Source organism: Onychomys torridus, chromosome 20, assembly GCF_903995425.1.
Source record: "Onychomys torridus chromosome 20, mOncTor1.1, whole genome shotgun sequence".
Classification (NCBI taxonomy): Eukaryota; Metazoa; Chordata; class Mammalia; order Rodentia; family Cricetidae; genus Onychomys; species Onychomys torridus.
Window position 1 is genome coordinate 44,448,465 of NC_050462.1, and position 15,116 is coordinate 44,463,580.

General features: G+C 44.1%; 1 long non-coding RNA gene across 1 annotated transcript; it reads right to left on the reverse strand.

The window, feature by feature from the left end:
- Positions 1 to 4,376: 4,376 nt before the first annotated feature.
- Positions 4,377 to 11,033, reverse strand: LOC118571209. The gene is made up of 3 exons (XR_004943300.1): positions 10,611 to 11,033; positions 8,547 to 9,712; positions 4,377 to 4,456 (listed from the first exon to the last, which is right to left on the reverse strand). It is a non-coding gene; the product is annotated as an uncharacterized LOC118571209 (long non-coding RNA).
- Positions 11,034 to 15,116: the final 4,083 nt, after the last annotated feature.

The following is a 15,116-nucleotide window of genomic DNA, read 5'->3' on the forward strand; positions in this document are numbered from 1 at the left end:
GGCATAGCCCAATCCTTGAGAAACAGAGCTTTAATCATAAGCCTAGTGAGCCTAGCGTGTCTTTAAAGCCTCAGATGTCTTTCAAGCTTAAGATGAAGGCAAGCTGGTTTATCAAGACATTGTATCTATCTTATTATAATTCCAACTGAAGGAAAATATATAACATATAACACTACATTCTACACTAAAAAAGACCCAAAGAACAATTACAAACACAAAAAAAGAACAATTGCATGTGAATATTTGTTTTATGTATATCACTGTGTGTGTGTGTGTGTGTGTGTGTGTGTGTGTGTGTGTGTGTGTGTGTGGCCATGCATATGTGTGTACATGAGGGGGTGAAATTCAGTTAGCATGAGGTCCATAAACAAAGGAGATATATAGAGAGAGACAAGAACTGGAGGAGCTATTAATTCCTGTACATTTCAGTATAAATAAAGCAAGGAAGAAACCATTTCAGTCTGACCCAGCAGACAGACACCATGGTGGGGGGGAGGTGAGGGCGGGGGATTCAAACAGAGCTCGCTGATGTCCGGGCAGCCATCAAAATACCCCACCAAGGGCTGAGTCATCAAATGGCAGAGAAAATCTGCTACCCTGTCACTGACTGTGTAGATTCCTTCCCATAATAACCACAAGAGAATGTTCTTTTGTTGTTGTTATTGTTGGTTGTTTTTTTTTTTTAAAGAAATCCTTTTAAAAATTGAATTCCTTTTTTTAGGAATTTATATGTTGTGATATGCTTCATCACATCCAAACATGCGATTTGTTGGTCTTAATTAGGGGTCTACTGCTGTGCTGAAACACCATGACAAAAAAAATAAAATACGTGGGGGTTTAATTTTGCTCACACTTCATAAAAGAGTTCATCATCAAAAGCAGTCAGGAAGGAACTCAAATAGGGCAGGAGAGAGGCTGCTGACTGGCTTGCTCCTCATGGCTTGCTCAGCCTGCTTTCTTATACCACCCAGGACCACCAGCCCAGGGATGGCACTGTCTAGAGTGGACTGGGCCCTCCCACATCAATCACTAGTTAAGAAAATGCCCCACAGGTTTTGCCTACAGCAGGATCTTATGGAGGCACTTTATCAACTGAGGCTCCCTCCTCTCAGATGACTCTACCTTGTGTCAAACTGACATAAAGAAAAAAGTAGCCAGCACAGACCTGGGGTACCTCCTCTTGCCTTTCCCATTCTCCCTGAGCCCCTGCCCTCTTCCTGCTGGTCTCCCCCCATCACCAGCCCCCACCACTGGCCTCCCTTCTCTTTCCATATCCAAACAAGCCCTAAAATGCCCAACCAAGTTCCCAAGAGGTACTCACGATACCTTTGTGGCCTTATACGAAGATTTCCATTGAATGAAACTACAGTTTTAATGGCTTGTCCATGTGTCTCATTTTTACACCCACCACTTAAACAATGCTGTTCACATGCGGATCATCCCCTGGAGTGTTGCATGTTTCCTGATATCAGGAAATAACTTTTAGCCTCCTCTCCCCGCTACTCACCATCCCTCCTGGTCTCCTCTACCCCCCCCCCCCCCCCCCCCCCCAGATAACATTTTCAGCTTTCAGAACTTTGCATTCTTGCAGAGCCCCACAGGACTTCTCGGGCTCCACTCTGAGAAGCATTGCATTGGGGATCAGGTCCCAGGGCTCCTGGTCATATTGCATTGCAAAACAAGATTACTGGCTGTGCCACAGCATGAGGCAAAAGCAGAAAGTGCATCATAAATAAAGAATAAAGCTATTGGGAGGCTCGCTATGCCCCTCCAAGCGAGGAGTAGCCTATGAGAATAACTGTCTATGGATCCCATTCAGTTGTTTCAAAATTTGTACAAAATGAATTTATTTTTCTTATTACAGTTTTTCTTTGCTGTTGATGGGGTCTCAGCAGGCAGAGGAACTGTATACATAAACATCTCTCTGCAATCATGTAGAAACAGGAATCACAAAATCACACGCCATGCATCACGGTAATCAACAGCAGAAACCTCAACTGATCCACCAAGAAGTATAACCAGAATGGCCTTAAATAATGGTAGAAATAGACTTCCTAATTGCTTTCACAATAAAAATGGTTCCGTTTGATTCGTGTTCATAGGCCCCCAGTGTAGGAGTCCAGCTCTGACCTGTGAAAGGGTTCTTGGAGGGAGGAGAAAGGAATGAGGAAGAATCAGATAGAAATAGAACCGGAGACGACGAGAAAGACAGAGACACAGGATAGCTTCAGGAAGGCCCTGGGTCAATACCCAGTCACTTCCAGTTTATTTCTAATGAGCTTTTTATATGCTAGCTAGGGGAGAGGCAAACGACCTCCCCCTTTCAAGATCAAACCACAATGTACAACCGAGTATAGATCCTTCAAAACACCTGGCACCCTTGCCTTTGGCCAAATCATCCTATTATGCAGCTCTGCTGGGTAAAGCAAGCTCAGACTTTCTGACCTTGAGTAAGGGCACACTATGAAGTCCCTGTGGGCCCCCACATCCTAGTTTTTATTACATAGACATTCAATGGCAATGAATTTTATTCATCTACCATGGCTCATCTTATAAAAAATTTGAAGCCTGGTGTAAGGGCACACGCCTTTAATCCCAGCACTCATGAGGCAGAGGCGGGTGCATCTCTGAGTTTGAAGCCAGCCTGGTCTGGAGAGTGAATTCTAGGACAGCCAGAACTTCATGGAGAAACTCTGTACAGAAAAAAAGAAGAAAAAGAGGGGGAACATAGACACATATTAGATACTATTCTTACTCTAGCATTCTTGTTCTAGATCAATAAAGTCGCAAAATAATTTTATCATGAAATAAAAGAAATACGAGATTAAGAGAATGCAGAAGGCTATCCCAAGGTTAAATCTCTGAAATTCCTTTGTGAAATTATACCCAGAAGGAAACAGGTAGCTCTAAAATTAAACAGATGAAATGGCTGCCGTTTCTGCACACCACGATGCTTCCTGATTAGTAAACTGTTTCCAGAGGAATGAGATAAGCTGGAGACAACAGGAGGGCTTCTCTGGTGGCCAGACAGTTGTCCCCAGACCTGACAATGGAGGAGCAGTGAGAGAGGATGGCATAAGTAAGAGGAGAGAAGGAAGACAAGTCCTGAGCCTCCTCAGCACCAGGTTGCTTTCAGTTGCTAAGCTACACCACACATTTTCACTTCAACACCTGAAATGAATGCCCTTGTCCTGCAGCCTCTAATACATCCCTTCCTGCCAAAGATCAGGTACCCTTTCTTCCGGGAAGACTCTCTGCTCCTCCCCTGCTGGGTGTCAGTGACATTCTTTTCTCCGTGTAGGGATCACTACAGCCTGTGACATGGTCCTGGCTGATTAACTGTGATTTAAGGTCACAGACTGTCGACGGTGCCTTTCTGTCCCTGTAATCCCACAGCTTTAAGGACCATGCAGACATTCCAGTGGTTATTCAACATCCATCCTTTCACGACTCCAAAACGCACAATTTCTGAGTCCTCTTAAAGCTAGCCACCATTTTCTCCCTTGCTCATGGAGTCCTGTTTCACTTTGGGAAGCCATGTGTGGATGTTTAAGTGAAAAGAAACACGGAACTCAATCTCTGCGTTGCTCTCCTCTCAGGATGACAGTGTTCTGACAGAAACGCCAACAGCAGGAGATGGCTGGGCATCCAGGGGAAGCTCCGGCAGATGTGGCGTCCCACGTCTCTTCAGTTCTCTGCGTCCCACGTCTCTTCAGTTCTCTTCGTCCATCCTGGAACACACGCGCGATAGGAATGAGCTGTAAAGGGTGGGACCATTTGCTCAGCTGAAGAAATAGGAGCACCGATGTCTTCAGTTGTTTCCTGATTACAGTTTGAAGATGAAATGTCTTCATTCCACAGGTTCATGTGGCGTCTACTCATCAACTTGCACCTGGGGCTGCAAGGAAGGTGGGGGAAACTTTGGGAGGAGGAGTCTAGTTGGAGGGAATAGTTCACTGAAAGAATGCCGTTGAAATGTCTATCTGCTCCAAGTCAGTTCCTTCTGTCTGGTTCCCCATCGTTAAGAATCTCCTGTTGCTGTGACATCCAGTCCGGACTCTCTCCAAGACCATAATCAACAGACCAAAGACTATGGACTGAAAACTCTGCAATGCTGAACCAAAGGTATCATACACATCCTAGATGGACCCTACAAGCTCCCATATTTTTACATGAGAAAAATAAAAATTCTCAATGTAATCATTGTACTTCCAGTTTGGTTCTATGAAGCTGAACCCTATTCTTGCCAGATAAGAAATCTAACAGCATGGGGGTTTAGGGGGAGTCTGTGGCAAAGCTTGTGCTCAGCCTTCACAGGGCCCTGGTTTCAGTCTCCAAAAAGTAAAGATAAGTAAAAGCTTAAAGAGGACAGATAGGCTGTTTGTAGTCAGACCTCGGCTTTGAAAATGACCATTGGCAAGGTACTCAGCTGCCCTCTAAGCCTCAGTTTCTCCATCTATAAATTAAAGACAGTATTGACAAGCAGTGTTAATAATGGCTCATGATGTTGTAAGCACTGACAAGATAGTGTCAAACCCCAAGCATGTTTTCCGGCAATAATAAACATTTGATAAAGGTTAGGTATTATTGCTCCTGCTAGTAAATATTTGCTTTTTCAAACAATGAATGAGTAATGCATTTTTTCTCCTCAGAGCCTAATGAAATTATCATATTTGGGAAATAAACTAAACAAATGTATTACTACAGAGGAACCAAAATCAATAGATGTTTGTCAATGTATTTCTGTTTTCCCCCACCCCATACTTTAATTAAGAAAAGGAAACTCTTTAGAATGGTTTAGATGTTTCTAAAGCAAGGTTTAGATGTTTCCAAAGTAAATATTGCAAAGACAGCAGAGAGAGTTCTCATGTGTCTCCAATCCCATACCCAGTTTTCTCTATTATTAGATTTTTAATCTTTTGTAAAGATTTCATTGCGGGAGACTGGAGAGATGGCTCAGTGGTTAAGAGTACCAATTGCTCTTCCACAGTGCCAGGGTTTGATTACCAGAACTCATATGATAGCTCACAACCATCTGTAACTCCAGTTTCAGGAGATCCAGTGCCTTCTTCTGGCCTCCATGGTCATCAGGCACACATGTGGGTACACAGCCATACATGCAGAGAAAATACTCATATATATATATATATATATATATATATATATATATATACATATATATATATATTAATTACACATAATAAAATAAAAGTTTGTGAAAGTTTCATTATGTGTATTCATTGTCCATAGAACTGTGTTGTCATATGGACATTTTTAGACAAATATACATTGGACATATTCTCCTTATACCTTCTTTCTTTCCCCTCCCTACCCCAGTCTCCCATTTCTCTAGATAGTTATATTTCTGTCTTCATGTCATATGTACATGCACAATGCTTATGAATCTGTATAAGATCTAGGAATCATAAATGAAGGTTGTATAACATATTTGGCTTTCTTAGACCAGTTCAATTTATTTAAAAAGATTATTTATCATTGTGGCACATTTCTCGTAACTAATGAACCGGTATTGACACAGTCTCAGTCACTAATGTTGTGTTTTTACTCATACACACACACACACACACACACACACACACATATATATAATGTCCTCTTTGCTCTTATGGTAACAAATCAGTCATTATGTCATCACATCTCTTTAGGATCCTTTTGTCTAGGATAATTTCTCAGATTCTCCTTTTCTTTTTTTTTTTTTTAAACAATAGTTCTAAGGAGTACTTTGTAGAACATCCCTCAGTTTGGATTTGGCTTGTGTTTTATTCATTATTAGACAGGGACAATGAAAACAGTTTCAGCGGAGACTGAGGTCAGTCATCACTATCATCAAACACCACACAAGAACGTTTGTTTCCAATGGACTTGGGCACTGTCCATGTGAAGCTGGATCGATGGGTTGAGGAAACACTTCCCAGGACTCTCCATGGCCCAGTTACTCTTCACTCCTTTCCATTCTGTGCTTTAAGGAAGGAAAGAGCTACATGTGCTCTACATTTAATGAGTGGGGAGTGGCATTCCACCTGTATGGGAGTTGCCTGTAGAGGTGGACAACTTGAATTTACTTATGACTTTGATTTATTATAATCACAGAAGTTCCAGGTTTCTTGCACTGAGATGACAAGAAAAATACACAGAAAGAGTGCGGAAAAATGGCGTTTTGTTGCTATCTAATTGACACAAGCGGGGGACATGTGGGATGTGAGAAACACAACTGAGAAAATACCTCTGTCAGATTGGCCTATGCTCAAGTCTGTGGGCATTTTCTTGTTTGATAAGCCTTTGGACTCTGCCCTCAGACACACACGTTCAAGTCCAAGGTTTCCTACCTTGTGCCTCTGGGTCTGATCTATAACGCCTACCTCATCGGAGAACTCTGAGAATAGGCATGCGGCCATTTGGAAAACTCCCTACTCATTACCCAGCACTCAACAATCACACTGAAATTATTATTATTTTTTATCACTTTTGCACCTTTTACTATTTGCTAGCCTTTATTTTAAACTTTCAAATGTGCACAAGGAGAAGGTAATATACTCAAGCATAGGCAGTTTTTGAAAAGCAACTTTCTCAGAAACAACATGTGTTGGTTTGTTGTATTTTTGCTTCCCTTGAACAGGACCAACTCCTTTGAGCATAGCTGTATCATTTGTGTTGGAATTCTAGTCTCCTCTTCAGTGGCCTCCTGCCTCACCTTGTATAGAGCTTTCCTATGGTAAACTGGCGATGAAGATCTTTGACTATGAGGCCACAGATGTACTTACCTGTGCACTCCATTCATATCAAAACATCACTTACTTAATTTGTGCCTGTGCTCAACACGGCTTACCTGTGCACTCCAGTCGTATCAAAAATGCCACATGTCACTTGTGCCTCAAGTGTTCAACACATGGTTGCTTGAGTGCTATCCCAGCATACTGGTCACAGGACAGGGAAACTCCTTGTTTAACTTCTGCCTTGGGGAACACTATAAAAATAGCTCAGGCTAGAGGATTCTCTCTTCTAAAAGCAGCGTTCTTCTAAAGTAAGGGACGGTGTTTAAATATTGATTGACCTTGTTCACTTACAAATTCAACTTTAGGGTCAGCCTCATCATGTGTCATTCAAAATCTGTGACTTTCTGGGCAGAGGTTCAGTTCCCAAGCATCTTAGTAAGATCTGTGCCCGGAAGCTAAAGAAAAGAGTAGGTCATTGTTTGTGATAGAGCACTAGTTGGAAGACCCAGAGGGAACATTTGACAGGACTGATGTCTTTTCCAAGGATCCCCTAGCCAGCTGGACATGCAAAAGACTCATCAGTGGGCTCGGAACACATGCATTTCCAGAGTAAAAGCCTTTCTCCCCAGGCTCTGCTCCCCCAGGAAGTATTAGTGGTGGAAACAGGTCAAAAGAGCACTTTTACTGTTCCATGCTTAGGCTGTAGTCATCTCAGCGAGTATGCAATAAAGAGGAAATCTTGGAAGACTGGGTTTTCATAGTTTTTCACTTTCCACCTGCTTCCATATCAGCGTGACCCTTCTCTACCTGACGACAGACACTAAGATTGACTCTTATTGTAGGAGTCCCCAAGTAGAGTATGAACAGAAACTATGAAGTGTGTTCATGTCCCACGCTCTGACCTCCACGCACAGCACATTCGAATACACTTGAGGAGATATTTGAAGGTGCTTTTCTCCCCAGCAGTGATTTGGAGCCTTGTGCATTTGGAAGTCAGCGGCTCATTTTCTTGATGGGTGATTTAGATGTGAAAGATCCCAGCTCACTGTGGGCAGTGCCACCCATGGGATGGTGGTCCTGGGTGCTGTAAGAAGGCATGCTGAGCAAGCCACAAGGAGCAAGCCAGTAAGCAGCCCTCCCCCAAAGCTTCCGCTTAAGTTCCTGCCTCTGGGTTCCTGCCTTGAGTTCTTGCTCTGACTTCTCTGGATGTTGACGCGTGACCTGAGAGTTGTTACACTGTGTGGTGTTTTATCAAGCAGTAGAAAGCCTATCTAAAATAAGACTTTAACTTCATTGAAGACAACCTCTAAACCTATTAACTCACTGCACAGGTCTTATCAGGTTCAATCTGGTCATTGTTATCATGAACACAATTAAAGACACAGGTGTCTACTTGAGAAATCACTATCCTCATGCAGAGTTTCCACACACATTCTCTCTGTATGACTGGAAAGAAATACTTTCAGAATTTGCCTCTGATTTCCAAATCCCGAGCTACTGCTTGTAAATTCTTTGTAGTAACACACAACCGACTTTCCCACAGAGAATGGGAGATGTGGTCCAAGTGGTAGGGTGATGTCCTTGCACTTGTTTTCATACTGAGAAATCAGAGAAAAGAACACCACACACACACACACACACACACACACACACACACACACACACACCACCCAAAGGTAAGTCCACACCCATGCACACACTCCAGTAAGAGCTTAGGAGTTGCCATACTTCCATTCATACAAAAAGAGCTTTAGCTAGTTTCGGAACACATTAGAAACATTGTAGACTTCCAAATATGGTGACTGAACCCACCTGAAACAGACTCACTGAGCAGTTCTGAAAGTCTTCTGCAAGGTGCTTCAAAGCTTTGCCCAAGAAAGAACTCTTGCATGAACGCCACAAGTGAGCCAGGGAAGCGAGGCAAGCCTTGTAAGGCAAGGAGATACAGACCAAGTCAGAGGGAGACGCTTGGTCCTTTGACTAGTTCTAGCCAAGGGTCTTATCAGTTCCTTCTTGAGAAGTTACTGGAACACGAAGACATGGCCCACCGTATTTGTTTTATAAATGATTGTGTGGTCTTCATACTACTATAAGAGACCAGTGGAGTTTGTAAAGATAGGTAGATATGCAGACACATTTGACCATTTCCATCAAGGTTCTAGTGTTGGAACAAAATCTGTTTAGACAACTCATGTGGTCCTTATGGAGCATGTTGCCTACCTCCACAGCCGTAGAGATAATTGGACCTCATTGTGTAAGAAGAAAGGTAATAACCATGAATATTAAATTTGATTTTTTTTTTACAGACTATAGAAAGCCAAGTTTGCAGGACCTTCATCTCTGCTGGCATGTGTGATGTGTAGAGGCCGGGAAATGGTGATGGGGTGAGAGTGTGAAGTTCTTTTGCACTCACTGTAGCAATGACTCTTCACCCCAGCAAAGCTGACAGGAGGGGGCATTGCTGCTCTATAAAACACACTGCGGCTTTTGCTCCTTCCAGATGCACTAGGTTACCATCAGTGCTAATAATGGGCAAGGGTCTGTGGTTTCACTCAGGCTGTCACAAAAATACAAAACATTATACGCAGCAGAACAATTCTAGCAACACGTGGGGGTGGCTCCGAAGCTATTGCCTGTGGCTTTTCTCAAAGGATTTAAGATGGCAGCCTGACTTTGGGCACTTATATTTGATTTGGTGGTAGGTAAACGTCACCTTTTCTATGGGCTCATTACCAAGGCATCTCGTCCGCCACTGAGAAGTTCTCTCCCAAAACGCAAAAGCAAAGTTTCTGCCCTGGGAAGTTTACAACCATGATGAATTCATTTTACCCTTCTTGGCTGGTATTCACAGAGGGGAGAAGTCCCAGACAAGGCGAACAAGAATAAAATATCCCAAGACAAGCAGTTTCGATGATGTGGTTCCAACAACGACCAGCATGCCAGAGATCCCGTGGCAAGTTCCATTACTGTGCTACTCCCTGCGCACAGGAAGAAGTTTGGAGAGTCAATATATGCACACACACTGTTGGCTCCCAGCCCCAGCTGACACCCCTCACCGCTCTCTCTGACCCCCATTTTAGCAGTTTAATCAAACATATCAGAACAGACAGCTGTGGTTCCCTTTTCATTCTGGAAATGATGAGCCTAAGAGTCTGTGAGCTCCTCCAACCGACCTCCCAGACACCCCCTGCATTGACAGACAGGCCTCCCTCCAGCTGTTTTTCACAATTTGAAGTTGATTAGACCTGCAGCCTTTGAGGGCTAATAGCCCGTCTTAACGTTTTGAGAGGTCCACATCTTGCAACGGCCTCCTCATATTTCATTTTTAGTGGTTCCCACAGCTCTTCGTTGAACCATCCAGGAAATGTAAACAGGACACTGCCTCACACTCCAGAGAGCCTCTAACACTCACTTGTTTGCCCGGCACTCACTGAGTAGCTTAATTATCTGTGGGTGGCAGATTACATGAAGTCACCCTAGTCCATTAAGCATGCATTTCCTGCATTCAAGTATATTATGAAAACATGGCTGTGTTTTCTTCTGGAGTTTAGAGTGCTCAGAGTGCCTGGCCCCGTTCTTAAATGTCCGACTATTTCATATTTATGTTTGACTGATCACATTTCAAGTGCAAAAGTAAACATAAAACATAGTACCTGAAAAAAGTTAAACCCAAACCATGCATCATTTGAACAAATTGCTGAAAAAGAGGATTCACTCCCCTCCGCCCTCTTCCCCACCCCCACCCCACCCCGCCACCTCCCCAAGGCCACAGAAGATTCCGAGTTCACTCCTCAAACTTCCTTCCCCCTGACTCCTTGCAAAGGAGAATTCTTTGTGCATTACGAAATCTTTAGACAAGGTTTCCTTGGGCCCCACCTGTGACTGCAAACATTTAGTTTGGGGCTCCAGTACTTTGGAGCCGCGGCACTGCAATGCCGCATCCGCCATCTCCCTTCCTACCGCGAGTTTATTTCTAATTACATCTCACAGCTTAACAAACTGATGGACGACAGCGTTTACGTTCTCCTCGGTAGGTTCTTCGCTGCTAGATTCCATGGAAGGCAACTTGTGGAGTCTTTCCAGGGCAAAAACACCAAGAAAGCGAGAAACTACCCCTCATGCCTGCTAATAATTTTCTGTGTTCTGCACACATGTGTTTCAGACCACAGGAGTGGGGTCGAATTAAGCTAGAATACCACTCTTATTTTGGAGAGGGGAGAGTCCGAGTTAAGCCATTCTAGTGCGAATTAAAAAAAATAATAATAATAAAATTTCTAATTGTACGTGTTTTTCTGGGCTTTTTAGGAAGGCTCTAGCTATATGAGATCTGGAATCAGAACCTGATGTGACCTACATAAAAGAAGCGCTCTGATTCCCTAATTAAACCAAGCTGCGGCTGCGGGTTCAGCAAATAGCTGCCGAAAATTCATCCAATCAATCTTCCGTCTATTCTCCAGGAATGCGGAGGGGAGGGGAGAGCGGGCGGCCGGGGTGCGGAGGCCGGGGAAGGTCCCAGCTCACGGATTTGCTCCACGGTGAGGGTCCTGCGTTCCAGCACCTTCGCCTGGGGTTGGAAAGAATCGGGCGGGGGAGGGGGCTGGGAGGCCAGGGGACCGGCGGGGGTTGAAGAGCAAAACAGTCTAAATGTTTTAACAGCTGGTCTATTTTTCTTCACCTATTTTGCCCAGGGATCCGATTTCCTTCTGCGCGGGGAGGGCTCTCCCTGGGTCCAGGCTCGCTCAGCGGGGCCTGTTTACTCTGAGAGCCAGAGTCCTGGTTCCTCTCTTTGTCTAAGTCCTTCCTTGCTTTTGAGGAGATGCAGAGGGTTTCTTGTTAAAGAAAACACGGTACAGCTGAATTTTTAAGTAGAAACTGGGAACACATGAAATAAAGATAAAATGCCGCCCCCCCGCCCCCCGTTGAATTTTGGACAAGAAAATGGTTCTTCCGGGGAGACAGTCCTTCATTCATTCCCATGTAGAGTCCTTTTCCATTTCAGCTGTAGCTGGGTGATGCAAGTTTGTTAATTGAGAAGGATTAGAAAGACGATGAGGCTGCTAAAATCGGAGGCAATAAAACAAATGATAGGGCGCTGCTCCCAGCCAAACAGCCAGGCTTCCAATATCAGATAAAGGTCAAAACCTATCGGAAAGGAGAAGTCATTTATTATTTTTACTGAAACGCCTTGGCCCCGCCACTTGGAGTTTGGAGTTTGCTGCAGAGAGTTTCTCCCACACAGAGCATTTCCCTCGGTGTCACCCACAGGCACTCCATCTAAACATGTGTGCCCCAGGAATCTGAACAGCCAAAGATAAACCTTAATTGTTGCCAGTACTCAATTATCCAAGCAGATTTTGGGAGACCCAGGCTACCCCGAAATTGGGTTCTCCTCTGACTTTGTATTCACAACACGCATTTGCTCCCCACTCGGGTCATGCCCAGGGCAAGCTGCCTTACTTGTCAGGGTTTTTGCCCTCCCGGCTCTTGTCTTCACCATCCATGCTTCAGCCCTCTTAGCTGGTGTCCTCACAGAACACTGCCACCCAAACACTTGGCAAAGGCGCCTCATGCCATGCGCCCTTCAGGCTTCTAATTCCGCGTCTTAGCATTTCTTAAGCTTCGCACTACACATCTTTCTGCTGAACAGGATTTTAAAATAATGATAATAGTGAGGCTTTCATTACTGTCTTTTGTTTGTTTGTCTGTAGTGATTGAAGAGTCTCATGCATGTTGGGCAAGCAATGTGTGTGTGTGTGTGTGTGTGTGTGTGTGTGTGTGTGTGTAGTATTTGTGAGTACTCTTGCAAGTTCACATGTACATGTGTGTGCAGGTACCTGCAGAGACCAGAAGAGGGCACTAGATCCCCTGGAGCTGGACATACAGGCAGCTGTGAAGATGTGAGCTGCCCAACATAGGTTCTGGGACCTAAACTCAACTCTCCTACGTAATATGAATCTTAAAAGGTCTTATTAATAAAAAAAAGAATAAAAATAAAAAAAGAAAGAAAGCCTGAAGCCAGATATTGGGTAAATTTTGAAAGATCAGAGAAAGAGAACAAACCACAGCCAACCTCACCTGGACAACTCCTCAGCTGATCCTGTTTCCTCAGACTGAAAGCCTCTGAGTCCTCACCTGAAATTATCTCAGCTGAACTGTTGCTAAAAAGCCTCTAGTTCCTGGTCCTCAGCCTCCAGAGAGCAAGTTCCTGTTTTCTTACACTTTGTATACCTTTCTGTTGACTGTCATATTACTTCCTGGGATTAAAGGCATGTGTCTCTCCCAAGCAAAGACATGAGCTCTCAAGTGCTGGGATTAGAGGTGTGTTCCACCACGTCTGACTCTGTTCCCAGTGTGGCCTTGAATTCACAGATATTCAGAAGGATCTCTGCCTCCCAAGTGATAGTATTAAAGGTGTGTGCTACCACTACCTGGTTTCTATGTCTAATCTTGTGGCTGTTCTGTTCTCTGACCCCCAGATAAGTTTATTGGGTATATAATATATCAACCACACTCCTGTAGAATAACAAGTGCTCTTAACTACTGAATAATGTGGTGATATTTTATTTATATTGAAATGTGATTTTATTTGCATATTAATAAAGTTGCCTTGGGGTCAGAGCAAGCCATAGCAGAAGCTGGGCAGTGGTGGAGCATGCCTTTAATCCCAGCACTTGGGAGGCAGAGCTAGGCAGGATCTCTGTGTGTTCAAGGATACAGCCAGCATGATGACACATGCCTTTAATCTCAATACCAACCATAGAAGACCTGGAGGTCTGTACAGGCAGTGGCGAGGGGGTCATGTGGCTGGGTTTACAACCAATGAGAAGGCAGAGCAGAAAGTCTATATAAAAGACAGGACACAGGAAGTAGGGCTCTGGCGGGAAGACAGCAGCAGCAGTGAAGGGTAAGGTTTTCAGCTCTCAGCTATTGCTCTGACCTCTTGGCTGTAAACTCTGCAATTGGCTGTGTTTCTTATTTAACAAGCTGGTTACATCTACATTCTACCCAGCCCCAGTCTTTGCATTCTTGAGCTCTGTGTGGCTGTAAATTTTCTGTGTGTACTTGAAGTTCTGGGACCCGTTAGAATCCTTAATAATAGCTTCCAAGATGTGAATAGTATAGTACGCTATCCTGGAAAGTTACTTAAGCTTGGCAGACATGGCTAATTTTCCTAGGATTGTCATCAATGATGATAGTATCATTGCACATATGTCTTTGTTTTATAGTTTCAACACTACACTGATTTTGCTAAAGAATACATTGGCTAATGTTTTTTAGAATCTTGAGAAGTCCTTGTTGACACACAGGAAGCTGTGGTGGGGATGAGTAGCTACAGACCAAGGTGAGGGAGGTCGAGCCCCTGCCATTAGGGACTCACAAACAGGTGGGGGAGGTAGATCTGAACCTTGCAGGGATAGCAGCACCAGGAAGAATGATGGAAAGTCACTTGAAGCTAGGAAAAGGGCTGTGAATACATAGTTGGAGATGAATTTTGACTGAGATGCTCCAGAGAAAGTTAAAAAAATAAAATAAAATAAAGCCAAACCACAGAAACAAGAGAACAAACAGAAGCCATATGCATAGTAGGAGGAGATGCAGAGAGATGAGAGTGTGTGAGGGACCAATGAGCGTCCCTCACACCAAGAGATGGACCTGTAGAGGTCTAGGATTGGAAGGCCAGTGCTGACTAAGCTCTCACAGAGAGGCAAGGCGCTTTACTACATGGTGTGTAAAGTTTATGTCTATTGATAAGGCTACTTTGTTTGTTTGTTTGTTTTTGAGACAAGGTTTCTCGGTGTAGCTTTGTGCCTTTCCTGGATCTCCCTCTGTAGACCAGGCTGGCCTCGAACTCACAAAGATCAGCCTGCCTCTGCCTCCCGCATGCTGGGATTAAAGGCGTGCACCACCACCACCACCACCACTACCACCACCACCACCACCACCGCCGCCGCCGCCCGGCTGATAAGGCTACTTTTAACCCCTGTTTTATAGGAGAGAAAACGAGCCCAGAGAAAATAGTGCTCACATTAACATCATTAAAGGCCACAGAGTAAAGAGTCAAACTCAGAACAACACACCTCCAGATTCCGTGAAGTGAATGAACCCTCCTTGCATGTGACCCATGCAGTTTGGACTTCACTAGAAATGCCAGGATTTGAGAATAAGAAGGTGCAGGACCAAGAGTTATGGGGATGCATGGCCTGGGATGCAGTGGCAGGTGCAGAGACTAAATATGGAGAGAAAAAACCATAATCGTCATGGTTGGAATATAGAATGAACGTCCCCAGCAGGCTCATATGTGAGGAGCTGGTTGTAAGCCACTGGTACTATTTTATGTGGAGGGCTTAACTGTAGGAAGTGTGTCCTAGGGAAGATATTATT